We start from the raw sequence: 22,356 nt of genomic DNA on the forward strand, positions 1-22,356 counted from the left end.
GTGCAGGTGATGGGTCTCAAAGAGGGCCTCCTCGAAAGCATCTCACTGGGCATCCAGGGGCTGAAGCGAATAAGACAAGTATGAGAGCTCTGATCCTGAGTGCAAACGTGACCATGTGGGACATGCGGCTAAAAAGAACAACATATTCTACAATTAGTTTGTTGGCCTTTGACCCTCATGTAAATAAATGTAACACGCACATCGTAAATGAAAAATAAATGCACATAAAGTAACCAGTGCAAAAAGCATTCTTTTATGTCATGAAAGATCAATTGGTGAATGTAATCACTGCAAATGTCTAAATGTATAACCAGGCAGTCAAAAAAACTCTGGGCCATATTATCAAGGAACGGCGAGAACATTATCGCCGCTTTAGCGGCTGGAAGCTGCCGCTAAAGCGGAGATAATGGGCTCGATAATATGCCCTTGTGAATTCCCATAGTAGCCCAGGTTCACACCAGAACATGGGCTTCTATGGGAATCCTCAGGGGCATATTATCAAGCCCATTGATTTTAATTTTAACGCTGATCTTGATAATATGCCCCAGAGTCATATCGGGTGCAATAGGGAATAGTTGCATGCACTTTATACTCCTACGAGGTCTCAAAGTGCGACTGCCAGCATGGTAAATATGTAAGCCATTATTTTAAAATTATATTGCACACAGTATAATATAGGCTGCAGCAAAAGGTGAAAAGAGATTTTGGGCCTTGACAATGAAGGCATTTTGCAGTCATAACGCCTGCAATTTGTAAAATCACAGGGTTTGCGACCACTAAATGCCTTTTATAATGTATTAAACCTATTTTACGATTGGGTAACAGGTTACTAAATTTCAAAATGGGCTTAGAAAGGCATAATGAATCACTAGTCGGAATGGGTGTGTTTAGGGCGTCTCTTCTAAATAATGATTTGTTATGGTAAATCCGGTCGCAAAACATTGAAACTGTACAGACTCCTGATTTGAGAAGCACATTAGAAAATGTGACTGCAAAAAACAAAGTTTGTTGGGGAGCAGAGAGTGGTGCAACTCTCGAATAAACTAAAAAAGAGTTGTTTAAATGTAGCCCTGATTCCTTTAAGAAAAACAGGCTGCATTTAAAAGACATTTATTTAAATGTGATCACAGACCTGGTGGTCTGCTGACCCCAGCAGGCCACCATTCATCTCTGGAATGGCCTCCAATCCTAGTGAGATGCAATTTGCACCCCACCTTATGAATATTGATTAGGTAGGCCAAATTGGGACAAACTGCGATCCGCAATTTTGGGAACAGACTTATAAGTACATATATTGGTTTACAAAATGTGTTTCCATTCTCAAAATGTCGGTGTGCAATTTCCAACCACTTATATTTGGTACATCAGGCCCTCAGAATTTAGGATAAAACAACTGCATTAAAAATATATATTTGTAGTAAGATGCAATCAGACTATGTATCGTGCAAAACATTTGAATGAGTTTCCTTACAAAAAGAACCTACTCCAGAACGCAACTGAAAAAAACCTTACATTACCTCTCAAAAAGAATAAACCTTTGTCACCATAGAGCTCAAATGACTCCATCAATTAAAGGTAAGTACTGGCAGCCAGGCAGCCTGAGAGCTGCTGAATGACCGCTCCATACATTTGAGGCTTTGTTTGTGTTTTCATTGCTTCTCGTGCCTCTTGGTGTCACTCACTCTGCCTCATCAGCCCATTTGCGAGGTGCCCAGGAGCCCCAATTGAGAACTGTGTGGAGGAGGGGAATTCCCAGGTGCAATTCCATGCTGCACAATTATAAGGGTTTCAGCGTTCCAGCTTTGGGATTGGTTGGCTGTGGAAACAACAAACCAGATGTTACCAGCTGTTAAACTCCGCAGGTAAAATCGCTGCAACCTATTTCGCACTCATTTTATTTTGCAAATTCACAAAGAGGCAGAATCACAAAACAGCCCTGTGAGTCCCTGACAATGGCAACACAGAGCTTGGGAAAATACTATTGACATACCAGACCCCTGCATTTTATAAACATGTACTTGTTACTTAGACCCTGATTCAAAGTTATGTATAATATTGTGATCCAGGCACAGGGGAATGTTTGCATGGAGTCATGCATCACTTATCACCTTCTGCAGTTTTCTCCTGAACGATTTCACCAGAAAAAAGGCTCAGAAAATCTATCCGGATACAATGCTGAGACATAAATACAAAACATGCAGAGATCTGTGTGGTAAACACTGATTCCTCTTGTTACGCTTTATCCTGTGACGAGGAACTAAGGAGAAGTTCATTATGCTACCCATTAAATATCCTAGGTTAGGCAAGTAGTAAGTACCATGTGCACTAATTATAACCCAAATACAACATAACTAGAAGTCATAGCCTTGGTCTCCAAACCTGCCTTTGTGTTTCTATCTTCTTCCTAACTTTCTTCTTGTGCTGTCTCTTACACTGCTCTGCCTTCTCCCTTCCATGAACTGCCTAAGCCACCCATAGCCTGGCCTACACCTAGCCTGTACCCTGGCCTAAAGCTAACCTTACCTAGCACTCACCTTCTCCCTACCCAGGATTAATGTTTGTTGCATGACGCTGTGGTGTGGGGTGCAAGGCACTCTGCTTTGCACATACAGACTGTTAGGAATCAATCCCATGGCTGCTTATGTGTTTGCTTCTCTACACTGACAGATTGCTCAACTTCATGAAGTCTGATCATATGATTCATTTCTAACCAGAGATGTATCTCTTCCGCCTGAAGCAAGCCTCTCTATGATCAGGGTCTCAGAGTGTAAGATAGATGTAGAATTTGCTTTACCGTATGTCTTGTGTGTTTTTTCACCGGAATGGTGTCTTTGCAGATACAGTACACCTACACTACCCTTGTGTTGACATTGTGTAGTTTGGCAGCAAAATGTTTGCCAAATATTATTCTGCTGTAAAACTGAGCCTGAGTCTCTCCAAAGCAGCATCATTCTGATAGAGTGCATACATGGGCTCCAGTGCATACATGGGCTCCAGTGCATCCATGGGCTTGCATACATGGGCTCCAGTGCATACATGGGCTCCAGTGCACACATGGGCTCCAGTGCACACATGGGCTCCAGTGCACACATGGACTCCAGTGCACACATGGGCTCCAGTGCATACATGGGCTCCGGTGCATCCATGGGCTCCGGTGCACACATGGACTCCAGTGCACACATGGGCTCCGGTGCATACACGGGCTCCAGTGCATACACAGGCTCCGGTGCATACGCGGGCTCCGATGCATACATGGGCTCCGGTGTACACATGGGCTCCAGTGCACACATGGGCTCCAATGCACACATGGGCTCCAGTGTACACATAGGCTCCGGTGCATACATGGGCTCCGGTGCATACACGGGCTCCGGTGCATACACGGGCTCCGGTGCATATACGGGCTGCAGTGCATACACGGGCTTCGGTGCATACATGGGCTCCGGTGCATACATGGGCTCCGGTGCATACATGGGCTCCGGTGCATACATGGGCTCCGGTGCACACGTGGGCTCCGGTGCACACGTGGGCTCCAGTGCATACATGGGCTCCAGTGCATACATGGGCTCCAGTGCATACATGGTCTTGCATACATGGGCTCCAGTGCATACACGGGCTCCGGTGCATACATGGGCTTCAGTGCATACCTGGGCGCCAGTGCATCCATGGGCTCCAGTGCATACATGGGCTTGCATCCATGGGCTCCAGTGCATACATGGGCTCCATTGCATACATGGGCTCCAGTGCATACATGGGCTCCAGCTCCAGTGCATGCATGGGCTCCGGTGTATACATGGGCTCCGGTGCATACATGGGCTCCGGTGCATACATGGGCTCCAGTGCATTCATGGGCTCCAGTGCATTCATGGGCTCCAGTGCATACATGGGCTGCAGTGCATACATGGGCTCCGGTGCATACATGGGCTCCAGTGCATACATGGGCTCCAGTGCATGCATGGGCTTCAGTGCATCCATGGGCTCCAGTGCATATATGGGCTCCAGTGCATACATGGGCTCCAGTGCATCCATGGTCTCCAGTGCATACATGGGCTCCAGTGCATCCATGGGCTCCAGTGCCTCCATGGGCTCCAGTGCATACATGGACTCCAGTGCATACATGGGCTTGCATACATGGGCTCCAGTGCATACATGGGCTCCAGTGCATACATCGGCGCCGGTGCATCCATGGGTTCCAGTGCATACATGGGCTTGCATCCATGGGCTCCAGTGCATCCATGGGCTCCAGTGCATACATGGGCTCCAGTGCATCCATGGGCTCCAGTGCATCCATAGGCTCCAGTGCATACATGAGCACCAGGGCATCCATGGGCTCCAGTGCATCCATGGGCTCCAGTGCATCCATGGGCTCCAGTGCATACATGGGCTTGCATACATGGGCTCAAGTGCATACATGGGCTCCAGTGCATCAATGGGCTCCAGTGCATACATGGGCTTGCATACATGGGCTCCAGTGCATACATGGGCTCCAGTGCATACATGGGCTCCAGTGCATCCATGGGCTTGCATACATGGGCTCCAGTGCATCCATGGGCTCCAGTGTATCCATGGGCTCCAGTGCATACATGGGCTTGCATACATGGGCTCCAGTGCATACATGGGCTCTAGTGCATCCATGGGCTCCAGTGCATACATGGGCTTGCATACATGGGTTCCAGTGCATATATGGGCTCCAGTGCATACATAGGCTCCAGTGCATACATGGGCTTGCATCTATGGGCTCCAGTGCATCCATGGGCTCCAGTGCATATATGGGCTTGCATACATGGACTCCAGTGCATCCATGGGCTCCAGTGCATACATGGGCTCCAGTGTTGTGCAATGAAAACTGGACTTTGCTCACCACTTGTTCCAGTGTTACAATGACAAACTGGGATCTGTCTTGTGCTCCATTTAAGGCTGTCCCTCTCTCTCCCCAGTCCAGGTTAAGGTATAATTAGTAGAGACCTTTAGGAACGACCATTCCGGACACTATGGAATTCTGTGGAAATTTGTAGCACATGTCACATTTTATAATGTGCATGGTCCCTGCAGGATTGAAAAACAACGTTTATATTTTAGGGGATTTCTCGCTTTGTGATGGGAGCTTCAGAACAGAATAAAAATGCATGGTTCTTATTATAACACAGGGTGTTGCCTATCCTCCACAATGTCTCTGAGCACTGGAGAATTGAGGAATTCTTGTATTCCTTGCATGCTGGAACACCACTTGGTGCAAAGTTATTTCAAGGCAACGACCGGTTTTGCCAGCTCCTTAGGCCTGCTGAATTCCGGCCTCAATGTGGTTCTGTCATCTCACGAGATAACTGATCAATATCGGTGCTAGAATCAAAAAAGGTATTTTGATTTTCATGTTATGCATAAAGGCGCATTGCCTTCACGTTTTCACTACATATGTAAAACTTGCCTTGGATGCCTTATGCTTACCCTGCTTTAAGCTTTCTGTATACCTTGTGAAAATCAATAAAGTATTATGAAATAAAAAAAAGAATTTGGCAGATTCCTGGCAGAGTAATTAACAGGTAGTAACACTCCCACACACTCCACCCAGTGCCCCAAATGCCACGCCCGGAAGCCAATTAGTGCATTTATCCTGGATGTGCCCCCACATGGGTCAATACTGGACCTCTATCTTCTCTCTCCTCTCCACTATGACAGACCTCACAATCACACCCGAATTTGTCTGATTAGTTCTGTGAATCGGCCCCCCAGTGTTCACATGTATGTTCACGCACTGTATACGTTTAATGACAGACTGCATGACAATGTACATTGTGACTGTTTGTGAGGAGATGCCTATTTGATGCGGGACAGTTGACATTTCTACACCATCACGGATGTGAGGTTGTACTTGCACATTACCATCTCACAGTTCCCTGCTATGCCAAATGTAAATGGCCATTTTCTACACACAAGCAGCAGCAGTTGTGTCCTCTGTTCTGTTGTGAATGTGTTGCAGTTTGTACCACATTGTTGTCAATGTTGAGGTGCTATGATTCTTATGTGTGTGTGCTGCATTGTATCTGAGTTGCCCCTTCAGCTCTGATTTGGCTGGCCCACATCCCTTTCAGGCGGTGTGCCTTTCACTTCTGTGCTTATACAGTGCTGAGATGTTGCAGACATGGGTAAATTTGGCTCTTGGTCGGAGTTGTGACTCTTGGGCATGGTTTGTTCGCAGATGTGCTATACTTAATTGTGCATTTGTGCCATTGTGCCCATCTCCCCCCGTCCCCCCAGTGCCTGGTCATTACTCACCCTGTTGCTGTTGGCTCAGGCCATGTTGTGCAGTGTCCGGTCCCTCAACTCCTGCCACTGTCTCCCCAATGATGACTCGGGACATCATTTCCTCCATCTCATCCAGCTCCTGGTGTGTCGCTGGAATCCCACCTCCAGTCTGCATTGCTGCTTTCAGGTTGTCTGCGAGTTTCAGCTTTGTTTTGTGCTTCACATCAGTCCAGCGCTTCTTGCAGTCATCCACTTCCCTTCTCTTCACTCCGACTGCATTCACCTTGGCCAGGATGGACTGCCATATTGTATTTTTAGTTGCCATTGACACAGTGGAGGCGATGAACAGTTGGTGGTGGTGTTCTATCACCTCCGTAATGGGGATCTGGTTTCCCTGTGGACTGAAACGCGGGTTCCTCTTCTTCTTCTCCTTGCCCTTCCCTGACCCCGAGGTCCCAGGCTGGTCCTACGTCAGGCTTGTGGGGTTCTGGTTGTCCTCTGTACTTGCTCCGGCTACCTCCATGGTGCTTCGCAGTAGTTTTTGTTTTGTCTGTGTTTTTTGTTGCCGCTTTTATAGTGATTTTTCCCACCTGACTAGTGGGACTTGCAGGCCTGGCGCTGCTTATCGCAAAAAATGTTATTGCAGTTGGGCCCATCGCAACTTTTTTCACGTTCAGGTTTAGATTTTTATCGCCGTCCCGGTAATTTTATCGCAGACATTTGACGCGTTATCGGGAAACTATCGCATGTTACCGCCATGTTTTGAATACGACGTTAACACAGAGTTATTTTTCTGCGATAGACAGCGATATGAAAAATTGCACTGACCTATTTTGGAGATGATTATCGCACGTTCTTGAGAATATCCCCCACAATGTATCCCTCTGCCTTGTATTGGCTCTAAGGATAGCTCTGCCCCATTCCTTGAAGTGTTAGCATGCCTCCATTGGCTGGCCTGTGAGCCCCCCCCCCAGAAGTTCGGCTCTAGTTTGCGCCCTGAATCCAGGTGCAATGTTTATGAGCCCGCCCTTGTCATATGAAAGTGATGCATTACTTTGCCCCGCCCTCGTCTTACCCCACTACCTGGTAGCAGATCCTTTATGCAGAGCTGTGCCTCCCGGGTGACATATGGATACCCTTACCCAATCGTACAGACGTTCTGCTGCATATTCATGTAAACACTCAGAGCTGGCGGATAAATTAGCTGCTTATGAAAATTATATTGTTTCGCGAGCAACAGGCATGAAATCTGAGCGTAAATCCCGGAGGCTCTCTTGATGTCTTGCTTTGAATTAATAGGCCTTTGCATACGGAATTTCCTCATTTGTTAAACCTATTTATATACCATATTGAAAGGCGCATTCAAAAACAACGCAATGGATATTGACTGCTGGCTGAAAGCCCGAACTAGCATTTTTTTCTCCAAACAAGACCCCCATAGAGACTCCCAAATTGCCAGGAATGGGCAAAAAATGCACTTTTCATGTTGCACGTCATTTAGAGGAAAAATGAGAATATTTCTCCTTTTCGCTCGTGGAACTCCCCTAAGAACACGTGTTGGGATGCGGATTATTAACAGTCCCCGGTAGAACGCTTGAGAGCCTTGTTTTCAAGAGAACTCATCATACCTTTCAGAGGCAATTGCTGTCTACTGTGAGCAGTTCATAAAATAATTTAATTTATTTTGGCGCGTGCTCAACAGCGCTCTCAGTCACATATAGGGGCATATTTACAAGCACCTATCGCCACCACATCACTTTTAGTGGATGATGGCTAAGTCACCCTTTCATGCTGTATTTAGCGTGAAAGGGGAGGGCAATGAGTGTTGCGGTGGGCGTTCCAACGCAACACGCATTGATTTTGACACTGCCTCCTATTTACAAGGCCAGCGTAAATAGGAGGCAGCGTCAAAAATTATGACCAAGGAAAACCTTCTCTTAAACAGGCGAAACGAGGAGAAATGGAGCAGACTCCTCGGCCAGTGTTCTCAGAATTTGTTGATATTTCTATGGAAGCCTCGCTGACAGAGCTTCAGAAATGTAAATCTGGGTCCCCTGGCGACCCTTGGCCAGCCAAACTATACAGTGCCCTAGCAGAGTGTCTTAACCCCCATTTAAATGCCATCTGGAATACTTCAATCAGACAGGGTGTCTATCCCGCAGCTTGGAAGCACGCCTTCCTTCTACCTATACTGAAGAAAGCCAATGCTGACCCTGAAGTCACCAGCAACTACAGGCCTATCTCTTTTCTCCCAGCCCCGGCAAAAGTTTTAGAGAAAGTAGTACACCCCCAATTGGCAGCGTTTATCGAGTCTAATAGCCTTTTAGATGAGTCTCAGTTCGACTTCGGCCCTGGATTTAGTACTGAATCCGTTCTGATTGAAATGGCTGATTCCATACGCTGGGCAGTGGATGGAGGCTGTAAGGCTATGTTGGTGCTGTTAGATTTATCTGCAGCATTCGACACGGTGTCTCACCACATCCTATTAGATCGATTGAAGGACATAGGCATCCAAGGAACAGCACTGAACTGGTTGACATCCTTTTTGCATGGCTGTAACCAACAGGTCTTGACTCACCCCTTCACCTGACCCGCTAAACCTCTGAAATGGGGAATACCCCAGGGTTCGGCCCACTTCTGTCTATTTAACACCTTTGGCGGAGCTTATCACCAAAATGGGGATTAAGGTAACATCATACACTGATGATACTCAGCTGCCGTTCACTTTTAGCGGAGTGTCAGATTCCACCTTTGACCCGCTAAAAGAATGCCTCAAAAACATCGCTGACTGGATGAACCGCAATTTCTTAAAACTTAACGCAGACAAGACAGAGGTCCTGTTTTTTAACCAACCCACCCCTCCTCTGTCGACTGCATGGTGGCCATCAGAATTGGGCAACGCACCCACTCCGAAGGACTCAGTCAGAAATCTGGGTGTGAGATGGGACAAATATTTGTCCCTCTCGGCCCATGTACAATCGGTTTCGGCGGTCTGATTTGGCAAAATTAAAACTATCAGGAAATTTATAAACTTCCTGCCTGATTCAACCCGCAAAACCGTGGGCCAAGCTCTAATCACCTCCCACCTTGATTATGCGAATGGTCTGTATATGGGTCTGCTGCTCGGTCTGATCCATAGAATCCAGATCATTCAAAATGCGGCAGCCCGACTGGTCTGCGGGGTCCCGCTTCGACACAGCATCTCTCCTTACCTCAGGCAACTGCACTGGCTGCCAATAGCCAAACGGATTGAATTTAAGGCCCTGACGTTTGCCTTTCGAGCAGACAAAGGGAGAGGGCCTATCTACCTGAGGAAGAGACTCCACCGTTGTCAACAAGACAGACCTTTAAGGTCCAACAACAAACGCTTTGTCTCCATACCACATTTTGCGAAAGCAAGAACGGGAGGCAGAACATTTGAGGTGGTTACCAACAAGTGCTGGAACAACCTCACCCTCCATTTACACATGATGCAGTCCGAACAGGAATTTAGAAAGGCCTTGAAAACTTGGCTTTTTAGTCGGAATGACTAGTTTTGCGCTGTCCTCTACCTTGTTCACTGTTTGTTGTAGCGCCCCATTTGGGGTAGCTGCGCGCTCTACAAATGCCTTTTATTATTATTTATTATTATTATTATTATTAAATGCTTTATTTCTGCTCGCTTGTGCTTTCCATGTGTGCTGCCTTGTGCAGCACACATAGAAACAGCAAATTGCCTATGAATGTTTATGTGCAGAAAGGTCCCTCTTCCTGCACATAAACAATCATTTAAAAAAATGCCATTTTGCAACTTCTATGGGCGCTGCATTAAGGCATGAGTGTGGATGCTGGTAAGTTATTTATTTTTTATTTTGGTGTCTGTCCTAGGGTCCCGCCTCCCCCTGCCTCACCAATTTGCCAAAATACCGACCGCTACTGCCATCTCCTGTCAGTCTAGTGCAACCATCGGGGCGCAAATAGACATGAACTTTGGTGGGGAGGTTCACAGGCCAGTCTGAGTTAGCAATTTTCTAGTAACCATTTTCCCAGCAGTTTTGTAAGGCCTGAATCCAGGTGCAATGTTTGCATGCCTGCCCTTGTCATATCTCTCACTCTTCTCCCCTATCACCCACTTGACCCTCAAATCCCTCTGCTGCTTTCTAACTTTCCTGTCCCCTTAAAGGTATACTTGCAGCCTTCCCACCTCTCCTCAACCCTTCTTTTTATGCACCAGTCTAAAGTTCATCTCTTCGCAAACCGACAGGCCATCTCTTACACCCTATACCAGACCTCACTTGCATGAATATTCCATCACCTGCTGTAGATACTGGTCCAGGCTTCCTTTCTTGCACCCAAGGGTCATCTCTAAAACTACTTCATGGATATACTGGGCGGGGCCTCTTCTAGACCTTTAAACTCCTGCTGCACTGGAGCAGAGCGCCCCACGTCATGTCAGGTTGCAGAGGGATGCTGGGAAGGCCGGTCGAATACCAGGCAGTACGAATGGCTGCCCTGTGATTAAAAGACGTGCCCGAATGCAGACGTCAGCTTGAGTTGAGCTACTTTTCTTGGTTGAAACTGCAATATGTTTCAAGCAATCAGATTCCCCCACCCCCCACAGAGTTCAGCCTACCCTGATTGGCAGCATGTCGTCCAATCACCTTGCTTGAAGCCTCCTCTCTCTCTCTCACACCTGCTACGCCTTCTCAAACCTCTTTTGCTATCTAGATTTCTGTTTCAGGACTGAAGGCTCAGATTATTTCTTCTCTTCCTTTACTGCAAAAAACATAGCAGCCAATTAAATTTTTTGAACATTACAGAAAACTACATTTCCCATGATACTTTACATACAACCACCATTTGTGGTCCAGCAGACCATATTAGAGTCACTATCTTAAGAGCTTCTTTCTTTGCTGCTTGCAGCTGAGATAATTGGCTCTTCATTTCTATATGATTGTTGTGTATACAGTTTACAATTCATTCTCCCTGGTATAATTGCCCATGGACAGCTCTTTCCCCACTTGCTTGTGCCCGGGTAAACGAACTGACTGCCTTTTCCTTCTCCCGACTTCGGGAGGCGTTTTCCCTTGTGTGCGTGCACTTCTCTTTGCGGCCTCTGCCACGCTGGTGTATCCGGCCCTCCTGCTTTCGGGAGCCGTCTAAATTTGCATTTGTTTGTTGGTTGGCTTTTTTACCTTGCTCTTCGGAGCGTTTTTAATATCGTGGTCTCCCACATGTCACATTGGTGCCTTCCCTAATATCGGGCCGGATAATACAAATGAGCCTTGGTTTGGACTGACGTGCCGTGCGTAGTCCAATTGGGCAACTTTGGCGTTTTTGGGCTACTCACGATCCTACCGAAACTCCCTCCTCGCCGAAGCAATTATCACTGCTTGGCTTACCGCTGCCTCACTGAATGCGGTGTCATCTTGACGCCGGCTTGGCTGTAATAATAAAGCAGGCCTGTGGAGCGAGTGCACGCTCCATTAATTCCTTTGGCTCGTGACGTCCTGGACTTCTGGGGCTGCAATAATTTGTGATTACAGCTGGTGCGGAGGAGCTAAGTGCTGGTGTAATTTTGATCTGTATGCACGTGGGTTGGCTCCACCCTTACTGATCCTTGGTTGGATAGACTTGGCATTTAACCTTCATTTATTAATAAATCTCATTAATAATGGAAGATTGGGTTCCCTTTGAGGAGGTGAAGTACGAGTCCATTATGAGGAACAACAGGGACCCCTTTTGAAGGATAATTTAGTTGGTGCTCTGGATGCTGTTATCCAACAGTCGGTCAACAGGGCTATTGAGACTGCTGTCCCCATTACAGTGAATCAGGCTTGTGCCGCTGCCCGAAAACCTATCACTGCGAAATTAGAGAAATTTGTGAAACAGCAAGGCTTTCAAGATCCACCACCATCCGAGACCCAAGTAGGTTCTTCGGAGGCGCCCCGTAAAGCTAGAACCAAGTCTTCAGAGTGGCCTCACACTGGCGTTCTGGCGAATCTCCCTCAGGGTCATATGGGTGACCATGGTTATTCAGTTCCTTCATCTTCCACAGGGGCACAGTCTAAGCATAAAGATAAGAATCATACTGAGGCGGACACTACTGATACGGGTTCCACCAGATCATGGTGAACCGCCTAAGACGAAAAAGGTGAATAAATCTGCTTCAGCTACGCCCCGTGTTCTTGTACTGAGTCCTTCCAATCCCGTTACTTTCAACCCTCTGGATATTGTCCATCCCCATTCATCTGATTGAGCTCCTGTTCCTGAAGTGTCAAGAGAACCTTCATGAGAATCAGAGAAAGGGTTTTGATAGGGAGGTGTGTAACCATCGTCAGGCGGAATGTCCCAGGCCCGACTCCCTGATAAGGTCACTGAAACCCCAGAAATAGACCCAAGCATGCTAGCCTTCTTGAAAAACTTTTTGAAGGATCCGAAGAAGGGTACTGACTGCACCTGGCACGGCTGTCAGGATAAGTTACTGGACTTGGCTGGACCTTTGGCGAAGATTTTGGAAATGTCCTTTGTGGCGAAGGAGACAGCTACTCCTGTGGATGCAGATATATTAGCTGGCTGGACCCAACGAGCCATATGCTTATTGGGGAATGGGACTTGCACCGTGTCAACTGAATAGCATAAATCGTTCCTTATGCGAATGGACTCAAACCTTACTGACCTCTCTTCTGCCGAAGCGTGTCCCTTGGCTGAGGGTTTAGCAGATTGTTCAGGGGTTTCAGCTGGAGTCTTATCAGACTCCTCAACAAGAGTTTCCTCCTTGACAGTTACTTTTTTCCCAACAAGAGTGCTCTTTTGTAGATGCAGAAATAGAGGATATGCAGCAGAAACCCGTGGTGGCGTTTTGCGACTACAGCGCCCGCGGTTTCGGCAGCAACATCTCCTTGGTTCAGAAACAGGGAGGTGGTCAAAGATTGGTTCTGAATTTGAGAGATTTCAATCACTTCAAAGTGTACAAACATTTCAAGATGGAGGTCATCCATCTGTTAACAGATCTGCTACAGAAAGAGGATTGGATGGTCCGACTGGCCCTCAGGTAGGCGTATTTTACCATTCCCATCTTTCCTCCTCACCAGCGATTTCTTGAATTCAAGTGGAGGAACAGGTGGTTGGAATATTTGGTCCTTCCTTTCAGGCTTTCTTCAGCACCATGGTGTTTCACCAAGGTGATGAAGCCAGTGATAGCCCATCTCAGGGAGCAGGAATAAGCATTATAGTCTACTTGGATGAAATTCTCATCATGGCCCAATCCCAGTCATTGGCCAATCTTCGTTTATAGATGACGATATCTCTCTTGTAAGATTTGTGTTTCGTCATTAACAGAACCAAGTTGATGCTCTGTCCATCCCAAACAATAGACTGTCTCAGGTTTGTCATCGACTCCAGTCGGCACAGCTGAAGCTTCCCATAACAAAATTGCGTGATCTGAAGAAGGAACTGGCTCCAGTCCTCTCTTGTCGGGTGGTTTCCTTCCGGGTGATTCCCGTTTGGTGAGCCTGTTGGCTTCCTCAATCCAGGCCATTTTCCCAGGTCCTCTTCATTATCGGGTGCTCCAGCGGTTAAAAAATCAACATCTCCAGAAGAGTCTGTCTTATACAGAAAAGATTCCTTTGTTAGAGTAGGTACAGGAAGAAATGTGCTGGTGGCTGGGACACGTGGATGCTTGGAATGTCAAGGCTATCTCCGGGTCCCAACCGGAAGTAATAATAGATTCAGATGCCAGCCAGTGGAGCTGGGGCTTTCAATGCGGATATATCTCCAACGGCGGCAGGTGGTCTCTCCAGGTATCTCTCTTCACATCAACTGTCTGGAGTTGTTGGCAAGGTCCTTTGCGATAAGGACTCTCTCCCCCAAGCCAGTATCTTATTTAATCCTTCTCAGACATATCGGCAGTGAGATACATCAACATATTGGGGGTAGGAGGTTGTCCCTGTTGGTGGAGGTATCCAAAGACTTTTGGTATAATTGCCATCAGATATTGGTGATAGCGGAGTACATTCCGGGTCAGTCCAATGCTGTTGTGGACTGGACTTCCAGGTACCTGACAAACTACAGCGACTGGCAGCTCCATCCGCATCTGTTCCAGTTGATACAGGCATTTTGGGGACCTTGAGTGATAGACCTATTCGCCTCCAGGTTGAATCGCCAGTTAAAAATGTTCTTCATCTGAAAGCTGGATCCGCTAGCAAGGGTGAAGGATGACTTTTCACAGGACTGGTCAATGAATCTGAACTATGTGTTTCCCCTGTTCATTCTCATTCCCAGAGTGACAACCCAGATTACCCACCAATCAGCGGAGAAAGTGTTGGTAACTCCTCTTTGGAAATCCCAGCCTTGCCCTCAGATCCCTCTAGAAAGGGTGTGCGATTATCCCCGGCTCCTTCCTTGGTCTCAGACGATGCTTCAGGGCCCTCACGGAGATCTGCATCCGATCATACTGTCAAGACAGTTGCCTCTGGTCTGGAGGCTTTCAGGCAATAGGGGGATTTGCCAGGCAACACAGCTTCAAAGTTCATACAACAGGCCTGAGCCCCTTCCACCAGGATAAGGTAGTCATAAGCGTGGGTGCGTTGGTGCTTGGAACGGCATATGGATCCCGTGAGGGCAGAATTATCCCATGTTGTGAATTTTCTGTCTGACAAAGCTTTGGCTGGTTTGTCTTACAGATCGGTGAATCATTTTCGATTGCCCCTTTCTGCGGGCTATACCCAAGTGGATGGTCAGCCAGAAGGTATGTACCCGGTGGTTTGTAAACTGCTTAAGGGCATCCGGGTGGCTAATCCTCCCAAGCCTAAGCATTCTTTTTTGTGGGATGTATCTTTGGTCCTAGCTCTCTTTAAAAGATGGCCAGACATTTCTCATTTGTCCAGGAAACAGTTGTCAGCTAAACTGGCTATGCTCTTATGTTTATCTGCCTGTAGAAGTACTTTGGATGTGAGAGTTCTGGAATTAACAGGTAGAGTATTTACTCTGTAAGGAATTTCCTTTACCATCACTGGCAGGACAAAACTTTTTCTTGTTGCATAGAGTATAATCAATCAATCAATCAATCAATCAATCAGAACATTTGTAGAGCGCACTACTTACCTCTCAAGGCGCTGGAGGGGGGTGGGGAATGCTGCTACTGCTCGAATAGCCAGGTCTTGAGGAGTCTTCTGAAGGTTAGGAGGTCCTGGGTCTGCCGTAGGGGATGGGGAGGGTGTTCCAGGTCTTGGCGGCGAGGTGGGAGAACGATCTTCCACCGGAGGTTGCTCTTCGGATGTGGGGGACTGTGGTGAGGGCGAGGTCGGTGGAGCGGAGCTGGCGGTTGGGGGTGTAGAAGCTGAGTCGTCTGTTGAGGTATGCTGGTCCGGTTTTGTGGAGTGCCTTGTGTGCGTGGGTGAGGAGCTTGAAGGTGATCCTCTTGTTGACGGGGAGCCAGTGCAGGTCTCTCAGGTGGGGTGTGATGTGACTGCGGCGAGGGATGTCGAGGATCAGGCGTGCGGAGGCGTTTTGAATGCGTTTAAGTTGTTTCAGGAGTTTGGCCGAGGCTCCTGCGTAGAGGGCGTTTCCGTAGTCCAACCTGCTGCTGACGAGGGCCTGGGTGACCGTTCTTCTTGTTTCTGTGGGGATCCACCTGTACATCTTGCAGAGCATGCGAAGGGTGTTGAAGCAGGAGGACAAGACGGCGTTGACCTGTTTTGTCATGGAGAGGGTAGAGTCGAAGATGAACCCTAGGTTGCGTGCGTGGTCGGTGGGTGTTGGAGATGTTCCCAGTGCAGTCGGCCACCAGGAGTCGTCCCAGGCTGAGGGGGTGGAGCCGAGGTTGAGGACTTCTGTCTTGTCCGGGTTTAGCTTCAGTCGGCTGTTCTTCATCCACTCGGCGATGGCTTTCATTCCTTCGAGGAGGTTGGTTTTGGCGGTGAGGGGGTTCTTGGTGAGGGAGAGGATCAGCTGGGTGTCGTCGCCGTAGGAGATGGTGCATTTCTTGCTAATGTTAAACTGTGTGTGGTTCAATGTTTGAAAGCTTAGAAAGAATGTACCTGAAGGTTCTACACAATTGCTGATTGCTTTACAAAAATCGTTCAAACCGTTTCCCCTGTCCCAATTGCTAGATGGGTAAAATCATCAAGGTGGAAGCTAGTATTGATACACTTTGGTGCTCATTTTGTTCGGGTTGCAATGGCCTCTAAAACATTTGTATGGCGCGATTGCTAGCAAATTCTTTATTGTTGCTGGTAGCCAGATGCAGGACACTGGAATGTTTGGTGTCACATACAACTGCAATGTCTAGCCTCTCCTTTTATTTTTAAACCTATTCTAGGTTATAGCAAAGACAATAGGTATGGAAAGATGATTGCATGGATACCCAGGAATAGTTGTTAAGTTAATTAATTTTCAGACATATTCATTTATTCCTGCCTTTAAGGCCTGTAGTACTTTCCATTTTGATCTGTGAAACTAAAAGGAAACAAAGTGAGAAGAAATCCTCTAAAAAGTTAAAACAAAGTTTGCATGCTTAACATGCCAGGGCATGCTGAGTGTCACAAATTGCATGATTGTACTTGCTAGCTAAGAGCTGGGGTTCAAACGCCTAGCCACAGAGGTTGCTCACCATGTGGCTGGAGGCGGTGTATTCTGCTGGACTTCCATGACAGCCCTATAAGTCAGTGCTTTCAGCTTTCACTCAATAAAGAAGGCTGTCTATTCCTCACGCCCCTTATGTATGTCCTTCATTGAATCGGGACTGGCAACATGACACCATTTCAATGTGCACTTGTGAGGCTCCATCACAAACAGGTGGACACAGAATTATTGGTTCAAATGCCTGTGTCTACTTTCTAGTATCAGGGTTAGAATGGTGAGTGTCGCTCCTAAGGTGGGCCCTAAGCAGCCCTTAGGGCAGGGTTCAGTGTTTTTAGAAATTTAGACATGCACTTTTAAGTTTTACATGTCCTGATAGGGAAAACTCTTAAATTAATTTTCACTACTGCAAGGCATAGGATAACATTAGGTTACATTATTGTATGTAATAAGTAATAACTTTTGATTAGGAGCAGGTAGGATTGTCAAGTTTGGTCTCAAATTAATTGTACTTCCGACCCTCTTTAAAGATAAAGCCAGATTTAAGTCACAATTCTAAAAATATACTTTTAGAAAGTTGCCATTTTCTCATCCTAACCATTTGGTGCCTGCAACCTGTATCCTGGGTCACATGAATAGGTGTATTCCTCCCAGACAGTGATACAAAGTGGGACTAGGTATGCCTGTATGGTCCATTTTGTCAAGATGGGAGTGTCGGAGCTTTCATCTACCGCACTTCAAAGGGGCTACCTCAGCACACTTGCATAGGACTTCACACTCATCACCACGCACCCCTCGGAGCTAGGGCAGGGGAAGGAAATTCCAGAACCAGATGTGGGGGGATGTCTAAAAGTTTCTCCCACTTTAAAGCTGGTACCAGCTTTAAATATTGAACCCACTGACAAACTCTTCAGATTACTTCTAGACCTGTTAAAGACTCGGAAGAAAGCCTGCTCTGCTGCCCTCCTGCTGGAACGACCGCCCTGCTGCGCTGCTGGAAGCCATGCTGCCATGTTGCCAGAGGAATGGAAGACTGGACCTGCTTATTGAATCCAAAACCCCCAAACAGACTCCAAAGGCTGGCTGACTGGCCTCCTCTTTTGAGCTAAAAGGACATAACACTCTCCAAAGACCTGCCCTGCATTTCCCCAGCTGCCCAGACTCAACTGGACCTACCTGTGGCCTGATGCTGGCCTCTGCTGGAGTAAGTCCTGATCCACAAGATGTGCCACTTAGTCCCTTGGCTGGTATCAGAGTGTATTCTTCCTGGCCCTAGTGTGGGTTCACTCGGAACCGGTGCAACATAACGCATCTCGATGTAGGACCTTGCATTGTAGCACCTCACAGGTCCTGATCGGCAGCCTCAATCAGACCCCCCAGGATATAGCGGCATGGATTAGCAAATTTAGCGGCACAAATATGGAAATTTAGCGGCACAAATATGGAAATTTAGCGGCATTTTTGCGGCACTTTATTTTACTCATAATCATTCATTGTCAGCCTTAAATCAATGGAAACTGTTTTAGCAGAGTATTCCGCTTTGAAATAGGCAACCTGGGATATCGAACATAGGAAGCAGCCCACAGGTGAAGGCTGTTATCCCTTGGAAATGCAATCCTCCATTTGCTTTAGTATAGTTTCTGAGAAGCCCATCAAAGATGGCCTGGTAGCATCCCATAGGAAATGGCATTCCAGAATCTACCTTAGTGAAATTAAATATTTGCCTAAGATCACACAATTTCAGCATGGAAGCCATGATTTTATCCAGATTTTCTGGTTTCACTCTGAAGTGCGGTGAGAGGCCCCCGGGCAGTGAGAGTCAGTGCCCCCTTTGTGGTGGGGCCAGGGGCCCTGTTGTGTGGTGAGAGGACCCTGGGCAGTGACAGTCAGTGCCTCCTTTGGGGTGGGACCAGGGGCCCTGGTATGCGGTGAGAGGGCCCCTGACGGCCCTTGCAGTGTGACCTTTGTGATGGAACCAGAAGATGTGCCCAACCCCTCCTATTTAAAAAGGCTCCCTTGAGCTAACGAGCTGACGAGCTCTGGTTGATGCACCTGCGCCCAGCGAGTGGTACTGAGACCTGAGAAGACTTTGGGCAGCATCTCCAGCACCCCCTAAAAAGTGTTGCTCTACTGAGGAAGGACAATTCTCCTCAAACACGTGTCTAAAGATACACAGCACTGGCTGCACCAACAAGGGTGAAAAACGAAAGCTTGACACCAAAGAAAGTGTTATCATGCACTGCATTTATTATGATGCATCGGGGTTGAGTGCTAGAGTGTGAGGCTGTGTACGCCCACCCCCCTCATATTTGAACCATAAGATGTGTTTGTTAGTTAGAAGGAAGCACGCTCAAGTCAGAAATTCAAACAATCATAAGAACGAGCAAAAAAGACCTTTAATGAGGTTATGTGAACAAAATATATACTTTGCAGAGAAAATAATATGTATAAAAACTATTAGATAAGAAAACGAGTTAAGTCTTTCTACTGTGGAACAGTGTACTGTGTTAATGTCACCAAAGATTTTTTACACATGTAAGAGTGCAAAGTACAACTCTCTTTTTTGTGTTGTTAACCATTGATGCCTTTTTTAATTTCATGATGCAGTATGTACATTTTCCAATGTACAGCACTCTAAACCTGTGATGATGGTAAAATCTACAGAAGTGTTATAGAAACGGTGCTGTGGGCCTGATGGAGGAAAGAATTATAAGTGCAAATGTTAAACACAGTAACAGTAGCATCTTCTCAGTGGTGGCCACTCTTGACCCATAATGTCTCCATTCTATTTCTATCTCTCTTTGGTTTCTTTCTCTGTTTCTCCCTTGCTTGTTTTCTTCTCTTTTTTTCGAATAAATGTCCCTCTTTTCTGCCCTTACCTCTCTGTGACTTGTTTTCTCTCTCTCTCTATTCCTTTATCTCTTTATCTCTTTGCCAACTGTCCTGTCTTTCTCAGTCCTCTTTTTGGTAAAGCTGCCAAATCTTCTTGACTCTCTTTGGTCTAACTATTTTTCTAACTCATTCTCATGCATCCCAATACACCTTTCTTTACGTTCCCTTGACTATTAATATTTGTATTCCCCATTCTTTCCCCTTCCATTAGTCTCCTAGGCTATTCTGATTGGCGGTTGCTGATTAAATAAGTGTGCCAGTTGACTGTCGCTCTGGTTGTTGCTTAGTGGGAGGTGACTTATCCTGAAGGAAGTGTCTGTGAATGGTAGAAGTGACTGTGCACAATGTTTATTTATATGTATGTCTGGCACCTGTCATACAATTGCATTCACACACTTCTCTCTTTCTTTTGAGTACTTCATGGAGAATATTAAAAAGTGTGTTAATCAGTAGGTGCGTGTGTGACAATGTGTGTGTTCATGGGAGATTAAGGATGTGTGAAGTGCATCTAAGAGAAATTGGGAGGTAGAGCTTACAAGAGGCAGTGCAAGACCTGCTACTAACCATGTGCAAGAGACTACTTCGGATATGGTAGCCGACAACATATAGTTTACGGAGGGATATGCAGAACTGCCCTCCCACATCACCACTATGTAGCTTTTTAACTTGACCTCTATGGACTTAAATGCTCTATTTAGCACAGGACCCTTGAATGAGACCTTCTCAAAACCACTTATGATGGTCATATTTAAGACTGATCAGGCTTTGGCCAGTTTTTCAACCCTAATGTACTTTGAAATATACAATATGTCACCTATTTCCCAAAATTTCCTTTAGAGAGAACACCTTAGCCTATCTCTAAATATAGTCGTTAAATCTGGTCAATTTCAAGATACTTTTTAAAATCATTTTTACCCATCTCTAATGAAAAACAGAATTTATATATTGCAGACGTCATTGTCAGCCGAGGGTTATTGTGTTTTTTACAAACGGGGGAGGCCGAGGAGACAGACTAACATTCGGCTTTTGAAGTGCACACATTTTGTAAGTCCCTCACCATATCCTTTAGGGATGTCCATCACCTTCTGTGACACCACAACAAGCAACACACTTGAGCCAATGTGCCAAAAGACAGACGTCTTGTGTTAAGATATGATTGTATGGTGAAAAAACAATCAATTGTTTAAAGGGTATGAATGCTCCTATATTGATGAATTCCTTCAATTTCGTGGACACTTTTGTAAAAATCGTGGAATTTTTACAAAAGTGCCGATTTCGCGGGCACTTTTGTAAAAATCGCGGCATTTTTACAAAAGTGCTGATTTCGCGGCAAACCGCGAAATCGCGGAATCGCGAAATCCTGGAGGGTCTGCCTCAATGGAACTGATGTAGCATAATGTATCTTGACACAGGACCTTGCTTTGCAGCACCTCACAACTCCTGATCGGTGGCCTCATCAGAACTGACGCAGCGCAATGCATCTCGACGCAGGACCTCGCATCGTAATATCTTGCAGCTCCTGATCGGCAGCTCATTAGAAACAACACAGCGTGACGCAACTTGATGCCGCACCTCGCATCTCCTGATCAGCAGCCCCATCGCAGTGCAACACAGGACCTTGTATCGCAGTCCAAGTACAACCAGGTACATTTATCAGCAGGTCAAACTAGTTCATGTACCCAGCTTGCACTTCATTGTGGTCAGCTTGAACTTGTGACTTTATCGGTGCCAGGATGGATCAGATAACTCAGTTTGGCGCTTTGCATATTTTGACTCTACTTTTACCTAAGAATTCGAAATTGAATAACTCCAGTTCTACTGATTGGACTTTTTGGTTAGGCTATCATTTAATTTATTAAAATTTGCACTATTTTTTGTGTGGCGGTGTCACTTTATTACTGTTTGAGTGCTATATATTAAGTTTACACATTGCCTCTAAGTTAAGCTTGACTGATTTTGAGCCAAGCTGCGAAGGGGTTAAGCACAGGTTATTTTAGTGCTTGAGAAGGGCTCACACCCCTCTCAATCAATAACCCAATTTTTCACACCAAGGTGTAATGTCACCATGAGTGAGGGAGAGTATAATGTTTCTGGACGAGTTAGGTTCATTTTTTTTCTTAACATCCACCAATAACATTTAGGATCAACAGATTTTAACGGGGGCATTTTTATGGCACTTTCTCACAGCCTAGTAGGCCCATTTGTTGTTTTCATAATAACCAGGTTAAATTAGCTAGTAGGCTGCTATGTCCTGTGATGTCACTTCCTGTCGTGATACTTCCAGTTACACCGCTTCCAGTAAGAGGGAGATTGTGCCTTAATGCTGGGTCGCCATACCTACCTACACAGAATATTTAAAAAAATCTTACTTTAAAAATAAATTTGTCTTTTACTTATAAACATAAATGCAAGTTAACCAATGAGATAGCTAAACTGGAGCCTCTTCAGTGAGAGGTAAATACTGTAAAAATATCTAGAATTTTAAGAATAAATGCTTAAAGGCTTTGTGATTCCCAAACATTACCTCTCATTTGAGACTAGGACTGTAACCAAAACAAAATTTGTCGCCACCTACAATGACAAGCGACAATTCCACCCAGCGGCAATAACATTTCTTATTGAGGTCTACTTGTTCTGAAGCCCATGCTTGCTGGAAAGCAATCA

Source organism: Triturus cristatus, chromosome 6, assembly GCF_964204655.1.
Source record: "Triturus cristatus chromosome 6, aTriCri1.1, whole genome shotgun sequence".
Classification (NCBI taxonomy): Eukaryota; Metazoa; Chordata; class Amphibia; order Caudata; family Salamandridae; genus Triturus; species Triturus cristatus.